This window comes from Coptis chinensis, chromosome 5, assembly GCF_015680905.1.
Source record: "Coptis chinensis isolate HL-2020 chromosome 5, ASM1568090v1, whole genome shotgun sequence".
Lineage (NCBI taxonomy): Eukaryota > Viridiplantae > Streptophyta > Magnoliopsida > Ranunculales > Ranunculaceae > Coptis > Coptis chinensis.
This window is the reverse complement of record NC_141460.1, coordinates 90,529,645-90,537,928: the sequence shown is the minus strand read 5'-3', so window position 1 is coordinate 90,537,928 and position 8,284 is coordinate 90,529,645. Positions and strand designations below refer to the sequence as shown.

The 8,284-nt window shown below is 36.5% G+C and overlaps 1 pseudogene across 1 annotated transcript; it reads right to left on the bottom strand.

The window, feature by feature from the left end:
- Positions 1-7,194: 7,194 nt before the first annotated feature.
- On the bottom strand, positions 7,195-7,962 carry LOC147499966 (SKP1-like protein 1B pseudogene; annotated as a pseudogene). The gene has a single exon (XR_015196142.1). The product of XR_015196142.1 is annotated as an SKP1-like protein 1B pseudogene (transcript).
- Positions 7,963-8,284: the final 322 nt, after the last annotated feature.

The window sequence follows — 8,284 nt, the reverse complement described above, 5'->3', positions numbered from 1 at the left end:
GACTTCACCACCCTCCAAGCAATATCCCAATACTTCTCAATATCAAATAACAAACATATAAAGTAAAACAATTAATGTAAAAGAAGAACAAACTGCAAGACGAGATATATCGTGGTTCGGCAATTTGCCTACGTCTACACTGGGAGTTCCAAGCTTTACTAGATGTCCAGAATAACAGATTACAAGTCTCTCAATTCACTCACAAAGAATGAACACTCAACTCACAAAAAAATTCTCACTTATAATCTCTCTCTTTCTTGGTTTTGGAAAAGTTAGGTTTCTGGAAAAACCTATATTTATACTATTTCGGAAAAACTTCCGAAGCGATTGAATTTCGCGGTTTGAAACGGTGGATTGGTCGTCGCTTTAATCTCCTGAAGGTCACCAAAGGCATGAGCGCAGGGCGCGCCCTTGTCAAGGCAAAAGTGAGCACGGGTCGCACCCTACACGTGAAAGAGAAAAAAAATACCTTTTTCTCTACAAGTTGTACTAGCAAAAGTGCACATATTTGTACGTGGCCAAATCAACAGTGTAATTGAAAACGTCTTGATTGTGGGTTGGATTTCAGTTTGGATGTAACGACACTTTTGCAAATTTTTCAAAAGCACTCAGGTTACATAGAAGAAGCGGTTTTCAAAAGCAGCTGTGGGTGTCAGCGGTATTAGCAGTTTTTTTTTGCTAAAAGGTAATTGATTACAAGAATAAGAGGTTACAAGGAAAAAAAAAAAATGTTAAGAACTGTATAGTATGGGTATCATCGGTTATTGTACCCACGGTACATCCTACATTTAACTTATGAAAGCGGAGTAAGTAGTAAAAGTGGTTCTCCATATCTCCACAAAAAGGAGGTTTGTTGTCCCACCATTTACTTTCTCCATTTTGCAATCTTTGCTCCATGTCACCGCATGCCTATCCGCTTTGTGTTTGTATCCCCTCCATGTAGAACGTAACATTGATCCATGATGCTTTCTCCCTCGAGTTGCTTCCATTTTGTTCAAACCCTCAATGCTAGCTGTGTCTTCTCGGAAGGCTTTGACTACCGATGTAGAGTCGATTCCACCCATATATATATCCCCGATCCGGTGCCCTCTGAATCCCTTCTATAATAGCACAAGTTTACGCCATATAGTTAGTAGATACCCCAAGGCCTCCTGCTGCTGCCCCCAAAAAGTTACCCATGTCATCCCTGAGAATCACTCCCTAACCAGCCCTACATGGGTTCCCTCGTGAACTTCCATCCACATTAATTTTTATGATGCTAGGAGGTGGTAGAAGCCAGTAACATTCCAGAATTTTTTGTGCTCTTCTCAGTTTGTGTTGGAGATTAAGGGTGTGAAGAATTTTCATATCGGTCATTGTGTTGTTCAGCGGTATTAGCAGGCATGGTCATCAACTGGAGAAGTAGACATCGATGCATCTTTGAAGGGGAACAGCTGAGACTATGTCAAAGAAAAGTACAATTGAGGACTAATATCCATTTCTCAAACTGCCTTGCTACAGGTCAGATGAAAAGAGGGGGTAGTGAGTCTTGTATCTTGAAGAATTGGGGTTTGCAAGACAAGCCACGGAGGGCACCTAGGATCAAGGAGTACAAATGATACCCACCCGAGGGTGACATCATAAAAGTTAATGTCGATGGGGCTTCTTGTGGTAATCCTGGCCCTTCAGGCTATGGTGCGTGCTTTAGAAATTATGAATGTGTGTTCCTAGCATTTCTTTTGCGGGGAATATTGGGCATCGACCCGAATTTCATATAGCTGAATGTTTAGCAATTTTAGTGGAGTATGCTATTAAGAGAAATGGAGGAAGGCAGGTGGAGTCGGACTCGACATCTGCGGCTAATACTTTTGGAACTTCAAGTGTACCTTGGTGTATGCATAGTTCGGGATTTCGGAATTCTCGGAATTCCGACAAATCCAAAAACCAAAATTCATCAAATTTCGACCCCTATCATATTTGGAATTTCGATTGATTTCGGGATAATCAATATTTCGACTCTATATTTGAAATTCTAGTTTTTTGAAAAATCGAAATATTGGGCGGAATTCCGAGGTTTCGTTTGGAATCACGAACACTGGGTGTATGAAGCAGAGATGGCAGAGATGCATAGAACTCTTAGACTACTGCAAATTGACTCTAGTTTGGAGAGAAGCCAATTTCACAGCAGATCAATTGGCAAAGTACTCGGTCAGTTTGCAAGACAATGATCAAGTTATTTTTATTGTAAAACCCTCATCGATAACCAAATGGGAGGTTATAGAGCATGTTTATTATAGGTTTTGTTAAGTTCTTATAGTGCTACTTTTTGTGGGATGTAAGTAACTCCTTGTGTACTCTCCCCCCTCCCCAACCACCTTTCATCAATACAAATTTTTGCTTACTGAGGAAAAAAAAAAAAAAAAAAACGTCTTGATTGGAAGAATAATATATACATGCATTTATCTTTTTTTTTTTGGTAATTACATGCATTTATCTTATATCCAACGTGATTGAGTTCTTTCTTTAGAAGCATTTTCCGTGCCATTGGTACAAAAAACTTTCCATCAACATGCAAATTCAAATGCAAACCGAACTAAATACAAGCTAACAAAATGAAATTTCAAATAGGTCTGAGAAAGTAAAAGCTACCAATAGTATTGTAGACCTATAGTGATCATCAATGGTTACATATAGACTATGAAAAGTGATTTGAATATCATGAATTAGTAGCAATGACTACAACAAAACTTACAAACACATATAAGAACAAAACATTACCTCCGGTGTTAAGTAGCAGGCATATGTAAGTGTATTTTAAAAAAGATAATTTACCAAAACAAATCAAATCAAATTTGAAAATGGCATACACACAAAATTACCAAGAATGGACTGGATCAGTGGATCTCCACCAAAAAAATTACCACCTTCAATTGATAGACCACATTAATTGATTATTGGTAACTGCCTGTAAGAAACTGAAGTTGCACATAGTGATCGCAAACATTGGTCAACCTCAAATGATATTTCAGTTCAAAATTTTACATTAATATTGCATAACCATGACTAAATATTTGCTCTGTTGGTTAGCAACATCACCCAATACTTAACTTTGCATCACCCAATGCTTTAGCTTTATTATCGAATACAACTTTCCCCAGCATATTAAAGTTTGTTGTGGCATGAATTCAATTATTTTTTCCTCCCTTAAGCTTAAGCTACGTGTCATCAAGATCGTTTGTTCCTAGGAATATAGCTGCAAGTTGAACAATAGACAGAAAGAAAGCCCTCAAACATAACTCTACATAGATAATAAGCAAAGAAAAAAAACAAAGGAAAAATACATAATAAGAAAGGAGAAGTGTTTAAGAACATACCATGAATGATGCTAATAATATCCGACCCTTCATTTTCACCTCCCTTTTATTCAACTATGCAACCAGAAACCTAATATACCAACAGAACAGGAACAATTAATCTAAAGAAAGTTTTGCCAGAAGTATTGGATGGTTCATAGATTATCAGATGATATGACCGTTTCCATTCAGCTTCAAATGAAACTAAGAACTATTTCTATAAATCTCTAAAGATTTTTATTAGAACTAAAATTCTGTAAATACTTCTCTACATTGTAGGGGGTCATCCAGACAAAAAAAAATACATTATGCTCATTGAAACTTCTAGCAATTTTGAGATCGAGCAAAAAATAATGAATGCACCAAGTATAAATGCAAGTTAAGAAAGTTTGCAGGTCATAACACAAGTATAAATAAGGTATTTGAGTTTTGACATCGGCCTTGCCTCGGTAGCGTCCTGGTAGGTGATCAAATAGTAATTTAATTAAAACTTTGTAAGTTAAGCAAAGTCAAATGGAAAAGATTTCTTATGCATCCGCAGTGGACAGCTTGATATATGACATGGTGTGTACAAGACCGGATATTGCTTTCGCCGTTGGTGTTATAAGTCGTTTTCTTTCAAATCCGGGTAAAGAGCATTGACAAGGTGTTAAGTAGATATTGAGATATCTCAAGGGCACTTCCAAAGCCTGTTTGTGTTTTGGTGGCAGTAAGACCTTGTTTGAAGGCTACATAGATGAAGACATGGCAGGTGATGTTGACTCTATGAAGTCCACTTCCGGTTATCTGTTTACTTTTGCAAGGGGAGCAGTTTCTTGGCAATCGAAGTTGCAAAAATGTGTTGCCCTCTCCACTATAGAAGTTGAGTATATTGCAGCCACTGAGTTTTGCAAAGAGATGTTATAGATGAAGAGGTTCTTCGATGAACTAGGGCTAAAGCAGAAACAGTTTGTAGTTCTATGTGACAGTCAGAGCGCCATCAATTTGAACAAGAATCCGAGTGTTCATTCTAGATCTTGTGCGTTATCATTAGATTAGAGAAATTCTCGAAGACAAACATTTGTGCATTGAGAAAATCCATACCGACAAGAGTAGGTCGGATATGATGACCAAAGTCTTACCGAAAAGTAAGTTTGATGTTTATTGTGCTACCGCTGGAATGGTAATACACTCCTCCTGTTGATTTGGGAATGTATAGAGATATCCCCCCACTCTTCGGAAGGGGGAGATTGTTGGAGTTATCTATCACATGAGGAATGGAGAAAAACAGGTATTATTCGTGTGAAGAAATCTAAGCGTAGCGTGCTTCGAGATTCATCATGACCAAAGGCGCCAACTTCAGTGAAAAGAAAATAGTTTTTTTTTCAGCCTCTCACGAAACATGTCTACTGAAGGTCGTTTTCCCTACTTATGCTATATTGAACTGCGATTAGTAGGAAAACGATTGTTCTAATTTACTTAAAAGAGGTGACTACCAAAAAAAAACTTAAAGAGGTTTCTGTTGATCCTTTGTCCATTAGTGTCGAGTTCATTCCATATAGCTTTTCGTACTTTATTAATTTCATCAGGATAAATACTTTGGATAATTCATATTTAGCAGTGGCACTTCAAATTTCAACCGAGTAAGTTTCTTCAATTATAGAGAACAAACAATGAACTCCAGCGCGATATTGACAGGACTGAAGTTCATCTCTCAAATTTATTATGACCAACTAATAAATTCCTGCAACGCAATGGAATGCATAATGACAGGGATTTGTGTCCTAAACATTACATTCACTCACCAAGTCCAACTAGTAAGGATTATGAAGTTCTAAGATTATTTTGAAAATCAAAACGCAAAATCAAAACGCATACATCGTTGTCCAGAAACTGAGATTTTCAGTTCTACAGGTTCAACTCGTGTAGTACAAAATCGTAAGAAAGGAAAAAATTAGAATGATATACCACGGGGACCATCCTTGCTTTGTGTTCAACCAATCTATAGGACAAGAGGAAATCTCAAAAAGCATACTTCATGTGGGGTGAATTGGTTTTGCATGGTGATGCAGTTTCTCAAACTCATACTCTGCTAATTGCCTAATCTACATCCAACTTTATTGCAATTAGAAAACAGAACAGGAAGAAGAAGGCTCAAATCATCATTTTTCAGCAAGTTAATATTTTGTCAGGTTCGGGCAATCGGGCATACTAAAACAGAGCTACAGAAAGTCTTAAAAACTATAGCAACCCTTCTCAAAGAAATTCTCTAACATTTTAACTCTCCATTCTTTGTTGACGTTTCTTTGGCAATGTTTGTCTAAGATTATAAAGCGAGGGACTGAAATCTCGTCTGTCTATGATTATAAAACAAGAGACTGAAATCTCATGTCTGACATCATCCTTCTTGTGTTTATCATGAGGCAAGATGTCCTATTATACACTGCAAAGATCTAAGGTTCAAAGTCCTTTTTTCTGTAACAGCCTACAAGATGAATAAATAAGAAAACAAAGTGACCAAAACAAACTCCCGCAACAACATTGAAAAAGGCGGTGGTTGAGCATCATTTACATTAACTAGAGGTGCACTTTTCATTAACAAGCACCATGACTAAGCAAACGAAAATAAAAACCTTGTATCGTGACTAGGGCACAAATGACTTTTTTTTTTTGGTCGATAAAACAATATTTTATTAGAATCAGTGTGTGAGAGATTCACACTACCCTTATAACAGTTACATCAAGTTGTACTATAGCTTTCCCAATCAGTTATAATAGAATCAAAACACAAATTCCCAACAGTAGGAAGATGCAATACACTAATCACTATGGCGTATTCTTATTAGACTCTGCAGCGATCAGAGTTGCAAGACTATCAAAGAGCTAATAGATCAATAACAGGTTTTGTCAGTTGCAATCAACAGACAAGCATGGCATATAGCCACATTGGTACTTCACTCCATACGCTTTTAGTAAAATCCCCCTACAAGACCAAACAAGAAAGTGCAACTATCACTATATAAATATACCTGTCATACATCCCTCTATACACTGTTGATGGATTTCACACAATTCAACTTTCAAAAGATTATGGTGGCAACAATTGTTCCGTATTCAGAGGTAGAAATCCTCTTCACTAGGCAGAAATTCAAGATCAATAAGCCATTACATGACATACAAATTTCTTTACCCTTATTACGGGGGTAAAAAGTACCATTCGTGTATACAGACTCACTGTGATTTCTCAGTGTTTAAGTGTTTGACAATGGGAACAGAATTAAGAATGGTAAAATTCCCAGATAATATACAGTTCACAGAGGAAAAGGCAATGACCAATGAATATCCCCTAAATAGATTCTAACAATGAAAGCTGATTTTGAGCACTTTAACAGTGCTAGCATATGAGAAGAAGTCATACAACGCACCTTCTAACATCAATAACTATCGACTATAGAGTGAACTAATAAATACTAGTAAAGTGCGCTTGTGCAGAACCATCTATGTAGAACAATATCACGAGTTCAATTTATTCTGCTTCGTCCTAGTAACACCTTACTTGCTGTATTTGCTAGTATTAAACAACATGATCGTAATATCACCTTGTTCTCAAAAATATATAACTACTTTCTAAAACTTCAACTTTCCAATTCTAAACCCAACGACCTTACATTCCATGTCAATATTCAGGTGATATACTAATCTGACATAATTAATTCTAGACAAAGACAACAAAAACTTAAAAGTCTGCAACTAATATTTACAAATAAACTTCAATAGCAACATGCATTCACGAACGCTATTCCTAGACAACAGCCAACATAACAATCCGCAACTAATACAGTGCAACCAGACACTGATACCAAAACATACAAGCGCTAATGCATTCAACAAACAAAGCAATTATCATTAACGAAACAACATCCCCAAAATATCTAAACCATTAATAATCCATAATAATCACATCCACCATAAACAAAAACCCTTAAAATATCCAAAACATAAAAACAAAACAAAAAGCAAGACCTTTCCATCACTCGAAAGCCCAAGAATTCTCCCTCCTAACTTCTTCCTCTTCCTCAGCAGTATAATCATTAACAATATGAAAAGTGTTCCTAATCTCTTCAGGAGTCTTCCCTTTCATCATATCAGCAACAGTTGAACAAGTCAAATCCAATAACCCTTTAATATTCAAATAATTAGCAGCCAATATTAAATCAAACAACATATTCTGATCAACCTGAACAAATTCCTTGTCCCACTTCTTCAACTCATCATCCACTTCACGGTCTTCAATCTTAGATGGATTATCAACATGGTGTTTGCAATACTCAATAACTTTCGATAAAACAGGTGCCATTACGTTCGGTAATGGGATTCCAGTATCAATTGCCCCGTCATCGATTATGTTTTTTATTGTTATTGATTCCATTGCAACTGTTTCTTCGATTTCGAACTTTTCTCCGTCGGAACTTGTTAGTGTTATCATCTTTGCAGTCTCGGTGGCTGTTGACATTGTTTTGAAATTAGGAGGAGGCTGAGATGTGGTGGTCTGATTTATATTTATATTTATATTTATAGGGGGAATATTAGGTGGGGAGATGTTTCTAGAATGTTTCTTACTAGGGTTTGCCCCAGCTATCAGCTATCTTAAAAGCCAAATATTAGAGCGCTACCCTATTGAGCATACATATACCTCGAGCCACAAATCCGATCATATTATTTTCTAATTACATGTGTCATCTCGTCTAGACGTGGACAAAATTATAGCATTCTTAAAATTGAAACCATATCCAAATAAAATTTGAATAACGACATAATTTACCCACTTACCTAGCATTTGAATAACGACATAATTTTGATTAACTGATAAGTGACACAAAAGAAAAAAGAAGTTGGCACAACTAAAAAGTGTGCTCATATAGGTTCTACTATAGGCACAATCTGGTTTGCTTACAAAGCAACAAAATAACTAA